Here is a 22,322-nt window from a genome sequence, read left to right as displayed (position 1 = left end):
TATTTCTTCCTGACCTTTTAACAGGGAAAGGTCAGAAGATTGGCTGGCAATGCATTTCTCTCACCATGTCCCTTATCTAGTATTAATCTGTCAGTGGCTCCCTAAGACACCAGCTCTCTCCCAGGGCCTCCCAGTAGAAGCTGGAAACGCTGTGAGCCCCAGCTGACAGCCTCCAGAACGAAGGGGGCCCCTCACTCTTGCACAGTCCCTCTCCTGGCCCAGCTACGCTTCCTTGGGGGAAGTGACCAAGTGACCCAGGGTTCAGCCACAGGCCTTGCATACACATGCAAAAAGAAAAGAATAATTCCCACTTCCTCTTCCACCTACTCCCACCAGGAACTGAATAAAACTGACTTCTGCTAAGCTTTTTTCTCCTTTGTGTACATCAGTTTCTTAGTGGCAGGGACCAGGGAAAATTCAAGATCATAACTGCTATTTGAAAGTCCACCAGTATGTGGGCCAGCCTGGTAGGCTTTCCTGTAATTGTTGCCACTGTTATTATTGACAGCATTATGGCCCTATTAGAGATATTGGGGAACCTCTGTTAGATTTTCTCAGGTGTTTATCCTTTAGTACACAAAGATGCTCTAGCCCTTCTCCACTAAGTGCCTGAAGGGGGTGATTATGGTCTGAAAAGCCAGGCAGTAAATCCAGGCTCCTTCTAGCTCACTTGGAAGCTCAGAGAATCCACCGAGGCCAATTTAAGAAGAAAAGAAACAGGCTGAGGAAGAAAAAAATCCCAGTGCTTTAAGCCCTCATGTCATAGTGATGGAAATAATTTTCACATTTGATTAATAATTAAAAGGCCTCTTTAATAAAATATAGAGGGAGCATTTTGTCTCTCTGCAATCATTAGCATGACCTGGGACCCCTATTTTGGAGGGGGACAAAAAAGCAATTGAGGTATAACAATAAATTTGATACCCACGGGTCTCTGCAGAAGTGGCCTAGGGGCTATCCTGACAGATTTAAGGCAGACATCCTGCAGTTGACACTGAAACATATCAACGCCAGTAGGGTGCTCTTGGCAGGTCATAGCCACCAGTCTTAGCCAGACCCATGAGTAAAGCAAAAATCGTTGACCTGGAAAGAAACCGGATGTTGACAGATTTTTTAAAATTATTATTTGGGTTTTTTATATGTCTACTCCTAAAAATAAAAGTTCAGATGTTTGGTATTCTAGGTAGTTTGTTGCTTATGCAGAACATCATCTGAGGATTTCTTAAAAAAATTTTTTTGAAGAAAGTCATTTTCAAAGGCCATAAGCCTTCTACTCATAACTTCCATTGTTTTTGCCAACATTTAAATGATAAAATCAAGGTCTTTGAAGGAAAGTTTTCCATTTGGAAGAGTCGGTTTTCTCTCTCTTATTTTAATGAAAAAATTAATTTCACCAGTGGGATTAGTATGTCGAGTCAATTTTATTCATCCTGTGATTCAAAATCATTTAAAGGCAGCTTCTACAATAATTAGTATATGAATATGCATATTAATTAAAAGCACTTTAGATTAATCACTTCAAAGTTTGGAACTATTTATACACTTTCCTTTGTCAGTAATTTCCAAACACTTTTTATGACACAGAGATGAGGGGTGAAAAAGATAAAATCACACTTGGGAACTGCAGGCTCACTATTCCCATCTCGAGAAGGTGCGAGATAGCTTCTGCCTCCTCGATCATCTCGAGCCCATGGGCTGCTCCAAATTTGCATAGAGTAAAGCCCCTGACATCTGTCCCTCCACTTTCAATTAGGTGGTGCACTGAAGCTCACAGAGGCACCTGGAACTGGGGCTCTCCTAGGCCTCCATCATCCAATCTCTCCAGTTTGGGGTATTCAAATAGAAGAACAGTTGCATGCCTGGTGACTGAGAATCTCCTAGGATATTATGAGGAGGGCCATGTAGACCTCTAAGAAAGTCATAGCCAGTATGAGGGTCTCAATCATAAAATTTAGGCAGATTTCCCCCCCCCAATACTAGAAGCTATTCCTTAAAAGCTCTTTCAATACAAAACAAAAAAGACTAGATAGTCTAATTTGTACATGAATAATACATGAATAAGATTCTCCAGCAGTCCAGTGAGGAAGGTAGTGAAGTCACTACCTTCAAAGACACATGATTCCACTTTTGAGCAGTTGTCATTTTTGTTTGCTTTTTTTGCCATAAATATTTAATGTTTGGAGTTGGAATAAATTAAAATTACAGAAAAAACCCTCAGGAGTAATCTGCACACTCACTTAAAAGCATATGCATCCTTTTCGTGAGTTGGCATGGAAAGAGTCTTGGGTTCAGAGGACACTTGAGTTTAAATTCCTGCCTCTGACAGGCCTAGGAACACATCTGGAACCCACTGAGTCTCAGTCTCTCCATGATTCTGACAGAATCTCAGAACTAGAATAGAACTCAGATGTTATCTGGGCCAACCAGAAATCTCTTCTACAGTAGCATCTCCAATTTTCATCCATTTCTGCTTTAGAGATCTCAAGGGAGGACTCATCATCAGAATCTTCCCATTTTGGGATAGCCCTAATTGTTAGTTTTCCTTACACTGCTCCTAAATCTATTCCTCTAGGTCTAGTATAATGCCTGGCATGTAGTAGGCACTTAATAAATGCTTGGCTCTAATAAGCATCCATTGTTCTTAGTTATGCCTTTTGGGGCCAAATTGAACAAATCCAATCTCTTTTAGACCCATGAGATACTGGAGGATGACTGTCCTGAACAATTAATAGCAAGAACAACAAAGGGCTGAGGGACATGCTTCCAACAAGACGTGTACGGGGTGAATTTAGCAGTGACCTGAATGGTGTACATACTATTTATCTTTCTTGTCTTGACCAAGTGACTTATCAATGATCAAAGTGGTCTGTCTCCTTTTAGACTCATCGCCCTCCTCTTCTGTAAAACTGGTATCATAATACCTGTAACCCTTGTCCCATGGATTTGTTGTGGAGCCCAAAAGAGATAACATCTGACAGTGCTCTGCAAGCCTTAAATCACTCTATAAATGTTGGCTGAAATATCCTTCCCTAGCTGCTATGGGAGGGGAGGGTCACCCTTGCCAATCTGACAGAGTTCTCCAGGTAGACCACAATACCTCATGCCCTGAATTTTTCTCTCTCTGGGCATCCTCCAGCTCCATTAAGCGAGCCTATCTTTATATGCACAGTAATGGAAGGAAAAATGGTCTTTTGAAAGTTCAAACTCAGTCTCCATCCTTTTTTATTTTAATTGGATCTTCCTATCTCAACCAAGCTGGAAGTACAGAGACAATTCACTGGCTGGTCCCAATCTGATCAGCATGGGAGCCTGGACCTACTCTGTTTCTGCCTGGGTCTGTTTGTCCCGCCACACCCCCACTCTGACTCCCAGGAGCTCCCCATGTTAAAACTGTATTTAACTTGGATGACTGATTGGCTTAACCCTCTGGTCTCACTTGTTTGTCATCTCAGGAAAGTATGGTATGATGGAAACAGTTCTGAACTTGGATTCAAGCCCCAGTTCTTTCACTTGCTAGATACATGACCCTATGAGAGTTATTTCACATTTTGGGGGTCAAATCCTCATCTATGAAAGGAGGCATTTGGGTTGAGATCGAGTGTTCTTAACTTTTCTTGTATCATGGACTCCTTTGGCAGGCTGGTGAAATCTGTAGACTTCTTCCCAGAATGATGTTTTTAACTGTAGAAAATAAGATATTTAAGTCCCCAAAGAAAACCAACTATATTAAAATGCAATTTTCAAGACAGTTTTATATATACATATATTTTCGTTTGTCAAAAGATACCTTCTTGAGTGTGGGAAGGGGTGGAAAGGGGAAGGGAAAAGGGAGATACCTGGGAACTTTCATGTAACAAATACAATCCTTTAAAAAATTGAAATACAATGATCAAAATATTTAACAAAACCATGAAAAGAAAAGTGAATAGACCACAGATGAAAAACTCTTAGTTGAGATGATCTCAAAGCACCTTCCTCATACTAACATTTTACTATCCTGTGCTCCAAAGGAAATGTGTCTCGTCTATTACTTTTCCAATCAGTTCAATAAGCATTTGTTAAATACCTACTACGTGCAAGGTATCGGCTATAGAAAGCTAAAAACTGAAGGTCTTTGTCTGCAAAGAGGATAAACAAGAGGTATAAGAGAAATGCATTCCAAAACAACGTCAGTAAAAGGAGATAAGAGCACTATTTCATTTTTTCAAGGTGATAAAAGCACAGTAATGAGAACAATCTTTTTAAAGTCACTAAATAATTATCCATAAAAACGTCCCAACACGGAGACACGCCATTCACACACGATATTAAGGGAACAGCTAGAGCTTTCCTTGTAGCTGGGTCAGAGGGTCCCAAATGCCTAAATCTCAGAGACAAGCCCTAATCAGGAACACTGGCATCATCACTGCAGACTACACCTGCCTCTCTTTCTTTGGGGCAGTCGCGAGGGGAAAATCGAGTCCTGGGGATTGGGTGGCTAAAGAGGGAGGAGAGTCAGTGGGGGCTGCTATTGTGGTTCCGAGGGTCGCTTTTCAAAGGGGCTCATTACAATCCACTTCAAAAAAGTTGGGAGTCAGGGCACACCAGCTTGACACCGGGGGAGCCTTCTGTCGGAAGAAGGGAGGAGGAGGAGAAAACACGCAGAGGGCGGCATGGCATCTGGATTCATCTCATTAGTGGTGAAGAATGACTCGTGATTCACTAAAGGTCATTGCCTACTGAGGTAGATAAATTACACAGAAGCCTTCGGCAGGGCTGGAGATCCTGGTCGGCAAGGGAAGTTTTCATTAAATCAAAGCATTTATGGCTCCTATTTTGTTGCATAGGAAAAAGGAAATAATTAGGAATTGGAGAAGTAAGTGAGGGGAATAAAAAGGTGTAATGCCGCTCTAATAGGTCTCGCCTTGGTCTTTAACTTTTCACTTGGAAGCTGCATTATTTTTAACTCAAATGTATAAAAATCATCCACACTGAGAAAGTGGAACCGTTTGTGGGGAAATAATTGGGGAAAACATTAACCAATTACGCAATGGGTTTTTAAACGCCATAAATTTTGTTGCTATCTATTGTCTCAAATTTCTGATCTGATTCCCAAAGAGCCCCTATTAAAATGAAACATTGAGGTTCCTACTGAGCATGTCAGCAAACCTATTGCAGCGGCATCATACTACACAAAGATGGGGAGGAGGGCTGAGATCCGGGGAAGTTCTACTGGTCGCCTCCCTACACTGGACATTTCATTTCATCCATGTTTTAGACCCGGAGGTACATCTTCCAAGAGGGGTAGTTGTCGGACATTGCAGTGACAGTGGCAGCTGCAAGATTTAAGATTCCATCTGTATATAATAGGACACGTGTAGAAGATATTTCCAACTTTGTGCCACTGAGGTTTACACAAACGAAACAGATTGTGTATTGGGCTGTCCAGAGAAATGTCACAGGGCACTGACCTGAGTTTAGATTAGATTCAGCTCAGATCAGTTAAATGCCCTTGAGCAAGTCACTTAAACCTCTGTTTGCCTCAGTTTCCTGAACTGTAAATATGGGGTTATTAAATAACATTGGGAGAATCTGGTGAGCTCAGTGGATTGAGAGTGAGGCATAGAGATGAGAGGTCCTGGGTTCAAATATGGCCTCAGACACTTCCTAGCTGTGTGACCCTGGGCAAGTCACTTGACCCCCATTGCCTAGCCCTTATCACTCTTCTGCCTTAGGACCAATACACAGTATTGACTCCAAGAAGGAAGGTAAGGGTTTAAAAAAATAATAATAACAGCATCCACTTTCCAGGGTGGTTGTGAACATCAAATGAAGCAACTTAGCATAGTGGCACATAGCAAGTGCCATATAAATGTTAACTATTATTATTGTTATAATTACAATATGTAGAAGGGCAACTCTCATGACTTTCCACCAGTAATAAAATGTTCATAACATCATGTCACTCAGTTTATACTAGCACAAAAAACAGAGCTGGTATTTCATACAAACTTTTTATGCCTTTCCCAAAAAAACAAACCCTCTCTGGAGTTGTTATCTTTAGTGGTATTGAAAAAATATATTTTATCTTCCCAATTACATGTGATAACTGTTCACACATGTTTTCCAAAATTATAGGATCCAAATAGTCTCCCTTCCCTCCCCCTCCCAAAGAGGGTAAGCATTTTGGTCTGGGTTATATATGTATTATCCTGCAAAAAACAAAACAAAACAAAAAAACACTTCCCTATTGGTCATTGTTGTAAGAGAATACTTATTAAAAAAAAAACCAAATAAAAACACAAATAAACTAAAGACAGAAAAGAGTATGCTTTGATCCGCAGTCTGACTCCAACAGTAATCTTTTTCCATTAGTCACTCACTACCGTCTTTTGGTTGCTGTGACCCATCTCACAGATTAAGATGTTGCTGATGTATTTTCTGTAGAAGTGAGGCTAAGGACCATATCTTCATCATCATCGTCATCATCATCACAGCACATCCTGAATAAGTATGATGCTCATTCCAATGGAATTAATCATTTTCTTTGAAGCATAACCACTTGTAATTTCATAAGTTTGTATGCTAAGAGTCCAAGGTTTCTATTTTTATGGCTGTCATTTGTAAAATGCTTCTCTCCCTCCCTCCTTCCACCACCCCCAAGATAACAGCAGCTTCTTTCAAGGTTCTTCTCAGGAAAATTATTGGTATCAAAGCTGAGGAGAATGCCTGCCTCGAGATAAACACAAGCTCCCAATATCACTGACTATTGAGCAGTTTTCGGTTAATTGATAAGAATTTACTCATTACAGGCTTCTTTGGGGATAATAAAGACCTAAGAATGAGGCCACCGAGGGTCTTGAATGTGCCCAAAGGTTAAGTTGCCCCTAAAACCAATTATAATGTGCAAAAGACTCTTCCCAGGCTTAGACATGTGCTCCCTGATCAAGCAACACTGTTAAGTCTTTAAGAACCTTTAGGACTCTGTAGATAAAGAGTAGTATTTAAAGCAGAGCTTGTTTTTTTTCCCTCTAAAAGCAAGAACATTCCAGTTTCAAATTGATTCACTGCATGACCCTGTGTGTGAGTGAGTCACTGTGTGAGAGCATGGATCCTGGTGCTTGGGTTAGTTAGGGTGTAAAAGGCTGGCAGAGGAACAGTTCCACGATCCCCTTCCAATCTGGAAGTCCCCAAAGGGATGCTGACAACTTTCTTGTTCCTTGCGCTCATCTGAAATTCTACCTGCTCTAGTTTACATCCTTCCATCAACCTCACTGGAATATATGTGAGTCGTGCATTGGGGCTTGATTCCATCTTTTAGGGGTTTAGAGTTCACACTTACTGTCTGTCTATTTAGAGAATCTTTAATGTTAAATGTTGGGGAATGGGCAGGAAAGCCTTTGGAATTAATTCTGAATAGAAGGATAGAAGGAAGACAAATTGAATAATAGTAACATCTGTATCATTCTAATGCATTTTCCTCAGCAGAACCTCTGGAGATATGTAATTATTATTATATACATAAATATTTTGATGCATCTGTGAGCTCATTGGTGTGGTTATCCCTCCAACCATGCACATCACAATCCATTCTCATTCCTGATTGTCAGTAATGTGCAACTCTCAGGTCTTCCCTCAAGTCAAGGGCCTTCTTTGTGCATTCTTGACGTTCCACAGATACCAAGGGAATGCCCAAGCTAGTTGTTGGTTGTGCCTTGTTCTCATAAATGATTGGCTCATTTTTTTCTGGCCACCATGTACCTCTCCATTGCCCTTTGGATGATATTCAGTTTCAGTGCTTTGATGATGATGGTATTCTAAAACTTGGGAACATACATCATTCCCAGAAGAAAGTGATCCCAATTCAGAGGGAAACTTGGGGTCCCTGAAGAATTTTATAATTTCCCAAATATAATTTGATCTCTTCTTGTCTTCCTGTTCAATTTAGTCGTATTTCCACTGGGTAGATGAAGACAGATTCAGAGAGGGCAGGGGTTGTACATGTTTACACAGTAGTTAGTAGCAGATTTAGCCTTTGAAGCCAGATCCTCAAACTTGCCCAAAGCCCTATAATTAGTGTATAGTAGAACTGGGTCTTGAACACAAATCTTCCAAATCAAAATTCATTGCCTTTCTCCTACTATACTATATGGCCTTTGAGTCCATCCACCTGCCTATCCAAGACTTTTCCTTTTACCAGCTGAATTTTTTCCCATAGTTTAATTTTACCTACCAAATGATGACATTCTTAACTACTTCCCTTCAGAGAACACTCCACACTAATAGAGCTCCCTGTCAGGAAATTTTCGTGGGTAATTGTTTAATGATTTTTTTCTTAATTTCCTCCCATTACAATACTATGATTCCTGAAATTAATAAATGGAGAAAACTATTTTTCTTGGAATTCCCAAGCTGTCAAATGAGATTGTATAGCACAGGGGCAAAAATGTTCCAAGTTGGCCACTGAATTGATAATATGGGGGTTAACAACAACTTACATTCATGTTGAGGCATGGAAGGAGTTAAGGACCCCAAGAGGCAGGGGTTAGGAGGGAACATATTCCAGACCTGGAGGAAAGCCTGTGCTGGGAGGTAAGAGAAGAAATGTTTTAGTTGGGAAATAGCAAGTAGGCTACTTTGTCACAGAGTGTGTGAAGGAGAGGAATATGAAATCAATCTGGAGAAATAAGTTCAGAACCAGATTGTGATTGCTCATGAATGCCAAATGGAGGAGTTTGTATTGTAACCTAAATGCAATAGATAGCCATTGAAAAGTTCAGTTTGGACAAGTGATATGGTCAGATTTGTGCTTTAAAAATATCAATTTCATATTGTAAGATTTAAAATGAATAATTTTGATTATATTAAATTAAAAAGCTTCTATACAACAAAACTAACCAAGATTAAAAGGAAAACAACAAACTGGGGAAAATTTTTATAACAAATGACTCTGACGAAGGTCTAATTTCTCAAATTTATAAAGAACTAAGTCAAATTTATAAGAAAACAAACCATTCCCCAGTTGACAAATAATCGAAGGATACGAACAAACAATTTTCAGATGATGAAATCAAAGCCATCAATAATCAGATAAAAATGTTCTAAATCACTTGATTTGAGAAATGCAAATTAAAACAGTTCTGAAATACCACCTCACACCTATCAGATTGTGGTAAACATTGGAGTGGATGTGGCAAAATTGGGACACTAATACATTGTTGGTGGAGTTATGAACTGGTCCAACCATTCTGGAGGGCAATTTGGAACTATGCCCAAAAGTCTATAAAACTGTGTTTATCCTTTGATCCGTAAGGCCACTATTAGATCTGTATCCCAAAGAGATAATAAAAAAGAGGAAAGGACCTGCTTGTATACAAATATTTAAAGCTGCTCTTTTTGTGATGACAAAGAATTGGAAATTGAGGGGATATCTATCAGTTGGGAAATGGCTGAACAAATGGTGGTACATGTTGGTAATGGAATACTATTGTGCTCTAAGAAATGATAAGCAAGATGATTACAGAAAAGCTGGAAAGATCTATAGGAACTGATGCAGAGCAAAATAAGCAGAACTGGGAGAGCATTGTACATAGCAAAATGGGACGATGATCATCTGTGAAAACTTGGCTACTCCAGCAATGTGATGATCTGGGACAAACCCTGAAAGACCTATGATGGGGGAATGCTATCCACCTCCAGAGAAAGAACTTTTGGAGTCATCTTTCACATCAGTGTATTTTTGGTTTAATTTTGGGGTTTATGCATGACTTTGCTCTTACCACAAATTGTGTACAACAAATGACCAATATGGAAGTATGTTTTTCATGACAACAAAAAATAAAAATAAAATAATCAAAATATATATTTACTCGTAAATATATATTTTGATTATTATATATATCAGTTTGGAAACTGTGTATAGGATTGGTTGAAGAGGAGACTTGAGACAGAAAGATAAATTAAGAAACTATTATAATAGGTCAGGCAAGAGGTGATGAGAGTCTTAATTAGTAAAACAATGTAGTGTAGTAGAAAGAGTACTAGATTTGTAGTCAAAAGTCTTGGGTTCAAATTTCAGCTCTAAAACTTACTACATGTATGACCTTGGGCAAATCAGTTAATCACTCTGAAAATGGAATGAATAATATTGGTACTACATATGTCACTAGGTTGTTGTAATGAAAATACTTGGCAAACCTTAAAGTGCATATAAGTATGACATCAATTTTTAGGGGGGGTTGTATTTGCTTGGAATATTTTTGATCATTTCCTTTATCTGAAATGTAGAGATGTGGGGTGTATTCTTGGAAGCACTTCCTCTTATGAGATGGCCAATGAACTCTACCAACCAACTGAGCATGCCATAAGGTCATTCTGTCATTGTATCTTCCAAACCATGGCCTTCTTTGCTGCCCTCTGACTGCCTCTGTCCCACAGATGAGGCATGAAACTCAGGGAACTCATCCAAGGCCCTCCACACTGGAAGTGCTAATTCTAGCTCAAGAGGCTCTTTTAAAAAAAAGTTAATTTAATTTTTATTATTCTGTAACAAGTGGAAATATTTCCATGTAAGAACAAAAAAAAAAAAGAAGGCTGTCTATGAAAGCCTGAATCTCTATTACATAATTTGCTTTTAAAAAATACACAATGAATTTAAACATGCTACCTTCACAGCTCTGCTACTTGTTTGTGTCTTTCTCTGAACTTCTGTTGAAAGGAAAATTCTTTATTTAAACTCTCAGGACAAAGAGAATGAAAAGGAGCTGATTTTTTAAACCCTTATCTTTTATCTTATAATTAATACTGTGTATTGGTTCTAAGGCAGAAAAGAGAGTGGTAAGGTATAGGCAATGGGGGCTAAGTGATTTTCCCAGGGTCACACAACCAGAAAGGGTCTGGGGTCAGATTTGAACCCAGGATCTCCCAACTCTGGGCCTGGTTCTCAATCCACTGAGCCACCCAGCTGCCCCTGAATAGGAGTTTATTATAAGGACTTCAAAATGAACTATTAGGTAGGGGATGATGAATATCGGAGAATACAAAGCTGCAGACTGAGTGGCACCTCTCAGGATCTCTTTTAAGGACATGATTTTGCATGGATATGGCATGCTTAGACTGGACAGCTCACTACTTATTTGGAAGAAATCATTTAATTCAGCTAATTCATAGTGAGTTGGGAACAGTTGTTAGTTCAGGTTTTATCAAGAGGCTGGCTACTCCCTGACATTGTTGTGAAGAAAGTGTTTACAAACCTTAATGCTCTGTAAAAATGTATTGATACCATTGACACAACAATACATTGCAATGAGCATTTATTAAGCACCTACTGTATGCATGTCCCTGTGTTAGGTGCCTGGGAGATTGAAAGTTAGACTTTCTTTTTATGCCTCTTGTATTATAATATAGGGTTAGACAAAAATGTTGATGACTATGATACACCTTACCATGTGTATTATATCAATGTATTGTGCGTTCTAAATATTATATCAATTATATCAATATATCATGCATTCTATCAATGCTTCCTGCCGAGAGCTGTCTAGGTTCCCCTGGGAGTGGGACAGCTAAACGGTTGAGATGGAATGAGACCAGCTAGAGACTCAGTAAACTTGCAGAAAGCTGTTCTGATCTGCCATCTGCTGATTTTAATTTTTATACCTTTTTTTTAAGATCACATACATGTTGGCATGATTTTCATTCCCACCATACATTTTTTCTTAGAGACAATGTATTAAGTCACACTTTTCATTCTCCAGTAACTTTTCCATATTTTTTAATGAGTGTTTGACATTTCCCTTGGGCTACAGTGGTGGGAAAGTACAGGGGACAATTTCTCCATTTATCTTTTAATTGTTCTTTTATGTTAACGTACTGTACTGAGTCAGGGACCAGGGAGAGGAGAAATTTGGAGACTATTCTGGCCTGTTTTTGCAGGCACCTGTGTATGGGAACCTAAGTTAGGGTTTTAAAATCTTTAACATTTACTCACTATTTGCTGGTTTGTTGTGAAGTGACTTCTAGGGGAATTTCTGTATCACTGCATGTAAAAGTAGGAATTTCCTCGGAGTTTGTAGGGGGCTTGTAAGGGCTCTAATAATAGTCTATAATGTTCCTCTATATGTTCCTGGGGCTGAATAGGGATATTAATCATAATAATTCCTATTATGATAGTAAGAGAAGAGTCACACAGGGGAAGCTGAGTGAGAAATCCATCCTCCTTTGACCTGCTTTGCAGAATCTCAGGGTTCACACGTGACTTTGCCATTCGTCATGAACTTGACAGCTCTTGGAAGCTTCCCAACCTCTGGTTCAAAAAGAGTAACAGAATTAGAGAAGTAGAAGGAACTTCAGAGGTCATTTAATCCAACCAGTGCTGAGCAAAAATCCCCTCCACAACATAGACTCTTTTGCTTGAAAACGTCTTCCCCACCTCTACGGAGGACACCATTTCCTCCCAAGGTAGCCATCTAACTATCTCCCTGCCTTAAGACTCTTTCTATTTTAATCAGTCCTCCACTAAACTGTCAAAGTAATTTTCCTAAAGCTTGAGTATGACTTTGTCAGCCCTCTCCCTACTCAATACACTCTAGTAACTGACTGTTCCCTGCAGAATCAAACAGAAACTCCCATGGCATTTAAAGCTCATTATTATCAAACTTTTTCCTATCTTTCATCTTTCCAGTATTTCTATCCTTGACTTCCCTCCATTCGCTGTAATCCACCTAGACTAACATATTTGCTGCTTCTCTCAGGAAACCCTCCATCTCTCATCTCCATCCTTTTGCACTGACTGCCCATCATTCCTGGAAGACTCTCCTCCACCTCTGCTTGGCTTCCTTGAAGAGTTAGCTTGGATCCCACCTTCTAAAGGAAGAACTTTTCCAGTCTCCCCCACTAATATAGCGATCATCTAGGCACAGAGTGAAGACAGCCTGAAATAGAATAGTGGTTTTGTGGATAGAGAGAAGGGAATATATACATACACACAAGAATATATATTTATGAATTTATGAATATATGTTTATGAAAGATATGGAAGTAGAAATAGCAAGATTTGACCAGGAATTGGGACATGGGATTAGTACAAATGAGGAGTCAGGGGCAGCATTATGGTGGCAAGCCTGCATGACTAGGAGGATGGTAGTAATACCTTTTAAAAAGTATTTGATAAATTTGGAAGAGCAAATGGTTGGATGTGGACATAACTATGGAACATTCAATTCAAGATGCCCAAAAGACAGTCAGTATTCCAGGAGTAACACTCAGGAAAAAGGCTAGGACTGTATATATCAACCTGGGAATAATCTGCAGGGATAAGAGATGAATCCATGGGAGCGGGAGAGGTCATCAAGGGATATACCTTGATGGGAAAAGAAAAGAGGGCCCAGGACAGAGCCTTGGAGGGCACCCACAATTGGAGAATATAACATGAATAAAGAATCCACAAAGGAGAACTCACACAAATGGGAAAATAGTAAGAGAGCATTGCCCTGAAAACCTAGAGAGAAAAGAATATCCAGAAGGAAAAAGTAATTAGCAGTGTCAAAGGCTGCAGAGAGGTCAAGAAGGATGAGGAGCGAGAAAAGGCCATTGATTTGGCAATTAAGAGGTCATTGGTAACTTTGGAGAGAACAGTTTTATTTGAATGATGAGCCGAGAAGGCAGACTACAGAGAATTTAGAAGAGAGTGTTAGAAGAACAAATGAAAGCACTTAGGGAGATGAGCTTCTGAAGGAATTTAGTCAAGGAGAGGGGCGGTATAAAATTAGAGCTAGAAGGAATGTCAGAAACAAGGTGAGGGTTTTTTAAGGATGGAGAGATTTAGGTGTATTTGTAGGCAGCAAATGGAAGTGTCCAGGGAGGACTAGCAGGTCTGATATGAGTGCTTTCTGAGAGCCCTTTTCAGAGCTTCTCATTTACCTGGTCTACCTCATACCTGTAACTCCAAGAAACTATAATGAGTGCAGCGGCCACATCCAGGTAAAATGGTCTGGCAGATAGGCTAAACCACGCTGAGGGTAACTAGCAGGACTCAAACCCATTGGTGAGTTAGGGAGATGTCTATACAAGTTTGTGCAGATTTTCCCTGGCAGAATTGGCAGATGAGAACAATTTGTTCCAAAAGCCATAAAGGCAACTGAAATAGACACAGTGGAATACCTAGAACTTGATCAAACATCAATGATGCCAAGGTCATTGAATGCATCTGGGGCCATCAACAATTGTCCTGGATTTTGTCTTACTACTGGACTTTGATGACATTGGAAGAGAGAATGAGATTGATGGTTGTGCAGCTCTGTATCACTTAAATCCAACTCATGCAAAGTGGAAAAATCACTGTTGGTTGAACTGAACTGAGCCTACCATTTTGGAGAACAATCTGGAATTATGCTCAAAGAGGTATCAAATGGTGTATACCTTTTAATCCTGAAATATCTCTATTAGGTTTATTTCCTAAGGAGATCATGAAAAAAGGAAAAGAACCTATGTGTTCAAAAATATTTATAGCAGCTCTCTTTGTGGTGGCAAAAAACTGGAAATGGAAGAGATGCCCATCAATTAGGGAATGGCTAAAGAAGATATGGCATATGATTGTGATGGAATACTACTGTGCCATAAAAAAATGATGAGCAGATTAAAGGAAACATGGAAAGATGAAATTATGAAGAGTGAAATGAGCAGAACCAAAAGAATTATTATATACAGCAATAGAAATATTGTTTGAGGAATGACTTGTGTATGTCCACCTGCAGAGAAAACTGGTAAATAGAAACAAGACATAGTTGTACGGGAGGTCCTAGGTTCAAATCTGGTCTCAGACACTTCTCAGCTGTGTGACCCTGGGAAAGTCACTTGAACCCCATTGCCTAGCCCTTACCACTCTTCTGCCTTGGAGCCAATAAAGGAAGGTAAGGGTTTTAAAAAAAAAAAACATAGTTGTACATATACATGTTATCATTTTGCCAAATGATGTCTTCTCTAGTGCAGGGAGGAGAAGGAAGGAGGGAGAAAGATACCTGGGGTTTTTAATGTATCAAACAAACAAACATTTTTTAAAAGGAGAAAAAAAGACATTACCTCATGATGTGATTGTTCTTCAAAATGGACAAAAAACTTGGCTTCCTCAGGTCAATAGTTCAGGACCTGGTTTTGAACTATTTTGAACTACATATTACCTTTAATATCTTTCACAGGCATAGGATATTATTTGAGACCCCCTTCACACACACACACACACACACACACACACACACACACACACACACACATCCCACCTTTCCTCCTCCCTCTCCATTGTAGTTTGTTGCTCAGTCATTTTTCAGTTGTATCTAACTCTTCATTTTTGGGTTTTTCTTGGCAAGGTTGCTGGAGAGGTTTGTTTCCTTTTCCAGCTCATTTTAAAGATGAAGAAACTGAGGGCAACAGATTTAAATGACTTGTCAAGGATCACACAGCTAGTGTCTGAGGCAAGATTTGAACTTAAGAAGATGAGTCTTCCTGACTCCAGTACTCTGCCTACTGAACTACCTATATCCATCCTATATTTATAGAAGATAGAGACAATAAAAAGAGCGATAAAGGCTCTAAGTCTAAATCCTAACACTCCCATTTATTACCTGCATAGCTCTAGCTAAGCCATACTCTGATCTTCGGTTTCCTCATCTGTAAAATGAAGGGATTGGAACAAATGGTCCCTTCTAGCTGTGTATTTCGGGGAACATTTTGTATTTCTCCTCTATAGAATAAGGATTGCCTTCCTTTTGTATCTCTCTCCTTAGTTCCTAACACAATGCCTTAACATGAATGAATCAATCAACACTTATTAAGCACCTACTATGTACCAGACACTGTGCCAAACACAGTGAGAACTTAATAAATTCTTGATTGATTGATATTCTTGTGGCCTCCAAGTCTACTGAACTCCAAATGAATTCAACAAGAGATGTTTATTAAGTGTCTGCTACCAGCTTGCAAGATTCTGTGCTGGATGCTAAGGATGTAAAGATGAGACACAGAATGATAAAGAACCTGGGATCAGGAGTCATAAAGACTTGGGATCAAATCTCGTCTCAGACACTTAACTGGGTTACTCTAGATAAGAACAGGGGATAGAGCACTGCCCAGCCTGGAGTGAGGAAGACTCATCCTCCTGAGTTAAAATCTGGCCTCAGACACTTCCTAGCTGGGTGACCCTAGGCAAATCACTTTACCCTGTTGGCCTCAGTTTCCTTATCTGAAAAATGAGCTGGAGAAGGAAATGGCAAACCACTCGAGTATCTTGGCCAAGAAAACCCCAAATGGGGTCATGAAGAATCAGACACAATTGAGAATGACTCAACAACAAGTGGTGCAATGGACAGAGTGCTGGATGTGGAGTCAGGAATACCTGAATTCAAATTTGACCTTAGACACTTATTAGCTGAGTGAGCTTGGGCAAGTCGCTTAATCTTTGTTTCCTCATCTATAAAATAGGTACTATAATAGTACCTATTATAATAATATTATTAATTTTGTTATTATTTCACATTTATACTTAATAAATTATTGGCATAATATTATTGGTTTTATTTTTTATAATTTCATATTTATAATTAATAATTAATTATTGACATAATAATGTTATTATAATAGCACAACTCCCAGGGTTGTGTGAGGATCAAATAAGATAATATTTATAAAGCATCTGGTCCATAATAGCGTCTCTGTAAATGCTAGCTATTGTGATCATTAACCTATCTGCACCCAAGAAGTTTCTCGATTTGAAAGAAGTGAGAGGGTTGGATTCAATAGCCTCTAAAGTCCCTCCCAGCTCTGAATCTATAATCCTATGAAAGACCCATTCCCTCCCACCTCTCAGGTGTTTTACGACCTCTCTCAGGGATTTACAACCTAAAGGGGATGAGACTAGCACAAAAATAACTGCACTGTTGTTAGAACACCTTGTCGAAGGGATGCAAGACTCCAGAAAGGAGAAACCCCTGATGACTGGAGCAGCGGGGGAGGCTTCCCAGATGAATGGAATCTGAGCTGTGCCTTGAAGGAAGGAAAGGATTTTAGCTCGTTCCAGCCAGTCCAGATGTTGTGTAAAAGGATATAATCAGCCAAGACCTGGGAATGAGGAAGAAAGCTGGTTAATTCAAAGCATGGGCACGCATAGAACATGAGCTAGCTGTGTGTTGGGACCACCTTCCATGCATATTTATGGTTGGAACTTCTGGTCCATCACTGCTAGAAAGTTAAAAAGATTTTTGTTGTTTCAGTCATGTCTGATTCTTTGTGACCCCATTTGGGGTTTTCTTGGCAAAGATACTAGAGTGGTTTGTCATTTCCTTCACCAGATCATTTTACAGATGAGGAAACTGAGGCAAACAGGGATAAGTGGCTTGCCCAGGATCACACAGTTAGTCAGTGTCTGAGACCAGATTTGAACTCAGATTTTCCTGATTCTAAGCCCAGCACTCTATCTATTCTATCCACTGTGCCACCTAGCTGCCCCTATTGCTATTATTATCCTCATTTTACAGATGAGGAAACTGAGGCAAACAGGGCTAAGTGACTTTCTCAGAGTCATACAGCTAGTGTCTGAGGCCAGATTTGAAGTCAGAAAGATGAATCTTCTTGACTCTAGATCATCACTCTAAAAGCCACCTAGGTGGGCCCAGAGAGGGGGAAAATTTTATATATTTTTAAAAAAATATATATATATGTATACATATATATATTAAGCTATAGATCTATATAACTATCTATGTCTCTATCTCTAAATTTTGTCTTACTGTTATATTTACAAAATAAATATAAATATATTTATACATAAAATTTAGTGTATTTATATAATTTAGTGTATATATTTTGTATTTATATATAATTTATGTAAAATTATATATTTTAATAAATTTAGTATTTATAAGTATTTAGTGTATGTATATAAAATATACATGTACACATATATGAAATAAATATATCTATAAATATAAAATATAAAATAAATGTATTTTATATATTAAATAATATATAATAAATTCATATATGATAGTAAAGTATCATATATAAATATATCTTAAATATATAATATTCATAAATATATTCTATATATTGATAGACATTTTTAAATCTATAATAAAAATGAGCATATCTACCTATAGCTATAGAGGCAGTTAGGCAGGATCTGTGAATAGAAAGCTGGACCAGGAATCAGGAAGATCCCAGTTCAAGTTTGCCCTTAGGCACCTACTAGCCATATGACCCTGAGCAAAACACTTACCCCCTGCCTCCCTCAGTTTCCTTATCTAAAAAATGAAGATAATAATAACACTTACCTCCCAAGATGGAATGTGATATTATTTGTAATACTTTGCAACCCTTGAAGCTCTCTATAAATTAGTTATTTATTATTCAATCATGACCAGATTGTAGAATATCTTGAATGCCAGGTTATATCTTAAGGGCAGCTGGGTGGCTCAGTGGATTGAGAGCTGGGCCTAAACAGGAGAGGTCCTGGGTTCAAATTTAGCCTCGGACACTTCCTAGCTGTGTGACCCTGGGCAAGTCACTTAACCCCCATTTCCTAGCTCTTACCACTGTTCTGCCTTAGAACCAATACATGGTATTGATTCTATGATGGAAGATAAAGATTAAAAAAATAAAAAAAAGGAAGACGTTTATATTTTATCTCCTCCTGGTCATAGGAGAACTCCAGGAAAATGTGCCAATATCTATTTGAGTTTGGTAAAGCAACATGGGAACAGAGAACCTAACAGCCTTTTTTTTTTTTTCTTAAACAGAGCTAATGTTGCTTGAAAAACCTCTGCCTTTAAATGATTTTTTTTCAAAAAAAAATTAAATATTGCATTGACCTTTTTGTGTTCTGTGGTGTTTTGCAAAGCAGGCACATTATGCATGAGAGAGGATAAAAATATCCTGTTTGGATTGGCTTTTGATGCCCCAAATAGGGTTGCAAAGGGCTCCAGGAGAAAATGCAATTAATGAATAGCCACATGGCTGCTAATCTGATCAATCCTGGGTGATAGGACACTTAATCTGATTGTCTGTGACCAGAATGGCATAAGAGTTTGTGGCCACAAAGAGGGATGCATTGATTGGCCCGTTAGCAATTGTATCCAGTTAATTACTCAGCATTTGCTGGAGGTCTCTTATTTAAATGGATAGGGGAGAGAACCAAGGAGGAGACAGGTGGAGGCAAGTGAGCTTGACCTGGGGATTCTAACTTGGAGGAGTGATTGTAAGAGAAAGCAGAGCAGCAGCTCAGGCGCCCAGCCCCTTCCTCCCTCACCCACTGGGTAATGAGACAAAGACAAAAACAAGCAAGTCAAGTACCAGGTTGGCAGGAGAGAGGCTGGAAGGCAGGAGCGGGGAGGAAGTTAGATTATGAACAATATGAAAATGAGGTGCTTAAGTATTTCTCCTTTCAAACCTATATTTATCAATACTATTTTCAGGAGGACTCAACAAGGACTCCCATTATTTCTGAAGGTGTGAGGTCTGTGATCATGGATTTGATTTCAAATACTCCATTTCCATCTAAAAGTGTCATGTCAGATATAGATAGATAAGAAGATGGATGGATGGATGGATGGATGGATGGATGGATGGATGGGTAGATAGACAGATAGATGGATGGATGGATAGAGAGAGATTGATAGGTAAATAGATAGATTAGATAGATAGATAAATTAGATAGATAGATGGATAGATGGATGGATAGATAGATAGACAGACAGATTTGATGCATAGATAGATAGGTAGATAGATAGATAGACAGACAGATAGATAGATAGATAGATAGATAGATAGATAGATAGATAGATTGATGGATAGATAGATTAGATAGAGAGATGCATAGATAGGTAGATAGATTAGATGGATGGATGGATAGATAGATAGATAGATAGATAGATAGATAGATAGATAGATAGATTAGAAAGATAGATGGATTGATAGAGAGATAGATAGATGATAGAGAGATACAGATAGAGAGAGATAGAGACGGACACAGAGAGAGACAGATGGACAGATGATAGATAGAGAGATACTCTTATAGAGAGAGAACACAAGAAACAGACAGATAGATGGATAGATGTAGAGACAGACAGATAGATGATAGAGATACAGATAGAGATAGAAATACAGACAGATAGATAGAGGATAGAGAGATACACATATAGATAGATGATAGATAGATAGATAGATAGATAGATAGATAGATAGATAGATAGATAGATAGACAGATAGACAGACATAGAGAGATAGAGATTGAGAGACAGACAGATGGATATGCACAGACAGAGAAAGAGAGAGATACAGATATAGATAGATATAGATAAGAGAGAGACAGACAGACATAGATAGATAGACAGACGGACGGACAGACATACACACAAAGAGATACAGATATATAGAGAAATAGAGACAGACAGATGGATAGAGAGTTACACATATAGCTAGATAGACATAGAGAGACAGAGATTGAGACAGACAGATTGATAGGTAGATAGACAGAGAAAGAGAGAGATAGAGGTGAGAGAGAGAGAGAAAGACAGACAGACAGGCAGACAGACAGATGGACGGACACACGGAGAGAGATATGGATGAATAGAGAGAGCTACATATATAATGCATACATACATAACCAGTACACACACATCTTCTCTTCCAATAGGACTTATTTCTCCCCTCCCACTCATTTTTACAGCCCACATCACCATAAGTCAACAGACTACAACTCTCCTCAGGATTCTGGAATTAACTTGGTGGGCTGAGTTTTCTAGACTCCTATCAGTGTATTTCCATTGATTATTAGCCAGAATAAATTAGCTTTTAGAAAAGGTGTTTACTAAAAAAGGACAGTTGTTACAAACACATCTTCTCATGTAGGGGTAAAATCTCTTTTTTCATACCCACGGGTTACTTGGGAAGAATGAGCTTAAACTTAGAGCATACATGTGGCAAACAAATAAACTTACAGGGTTTGGTCTCTAGAAGTCCTTTTTTTGTCTTTTTATCTTGTAGCATTTTCTCAAAGTTCTCATTAAGTACAGCTTAATGCTCAGCTCTAGGGGGTTGTGCCCTTGGAGAATCCTGAAGCTGCCCAGGGTGTTTGTTCTCCCTGTGTCTCTCAGTCCCTGAAGCAGATGCTGCTGTCATCCTCTGCTGCTCTGGGGACGTTGTTCTTGGCTCTGTGGACATCACTACTGACTCTAAGGGTAACTACAGACCTTCTGATCTTTAAGAGTTGATAATATTGTCACCTGGCCTTTGGGGGGTAGGTAGTGGTATGAGACAGTATCCTTTCTTTGGGGGCTCTTTACCACTAGATTCACCATCTCTCAGTTAACCCAGATAGGTTTGCTGTTTTGTACATAGCAACACAGGCGATGACTGATTATCTTCAAAGAATAACATATTTTCTGTGTGGCATCATTGACTTTTTAAAAACCCTTACCACCTGTCTTAGAATCAAAATCATGTATTGGTTCCAAGGCAGAAGAGTGGTAAGGGCTAGTGTGAAGATGGGATTAATTGTCCCCTATTTATTCTTTAGACTTAGCCACCAGGAATGTATATATCCCCACTTAATCCTTAAGTGGCCAAGTGCAGGTCTATGGCCCATGTGTACTAGTGAGTGACAAATAAAAAAGAACTGACTGCCCCCTGGGCAATCTGAAGCAAAGTTAAAGCTTCCATTTGTCCACGTAAAAGTGGAAGGAAGACACAGGAAATGCCGCAAAGAACTGTCTTTAAATACAGCGGTAACTTCCTGTGAGTAGGTTTTTCCCCTTTGAACTTGGCCTTGGAGGAGCTTGGGCTTGAGACTTCAGACTACTTCCCTTTGGACTGCCATGTGGGTGAATGAAAAAGGCTGACTTCCTTTCCTAGGCTTTTCTGGAGGCACTAGCTTTCAGAAAGGCCCCTTGTCTTGGAGGAGTCCTAATGGCTAGAAGCCTTGTTTAATTAACCTCTGTGACCCCCTTTGTTGGGGCCTCAATAGCCCTGCCTGGTTCAGACCAGGCTGGAGTAATTATCTCTCTCTCTCTCTCTCTCTCTCTCTCTCTCTCTCTCTCTCTCTCATTTTCCTTTCTTTCATTCTCTCTATTTGTAAATAAACTACCATAAAAGTCATTCTGACTTGAGTCATTCATTTGGAATTAAGTAATTAATTCCTGGTGACCATACTCTTAAATATTCAGTCCAATTATAATTTTACCTTTTACACTAGTTAAGTGACTTGCCCAGGGTCACACAGATAGAAGTGTTGGAAGTCAGATTTGAACCCAGGACCTCCCACCTCTGGGCCCCAATGACTCTCCATCCACTGAGCCCCC

This window comes from Gracilinanus agilis, chromosome 1, assembly GCF_016433145.1.
Source record: "Gracilinanus agilis isolate LMUSP501 chromosome 1, AgileGrace, whole genome shotgun sequence".
NCBI classification, from domain to species: domain Eukaryota; kingdom Metazoa; phylum Chordata; class Mammalia; order Didelphimorphia; family Didelphidae; genus Gracilinanus; species Gracilinanus agilis.
Note: the sequence above shows the minus strand (reverse complement) of the source record.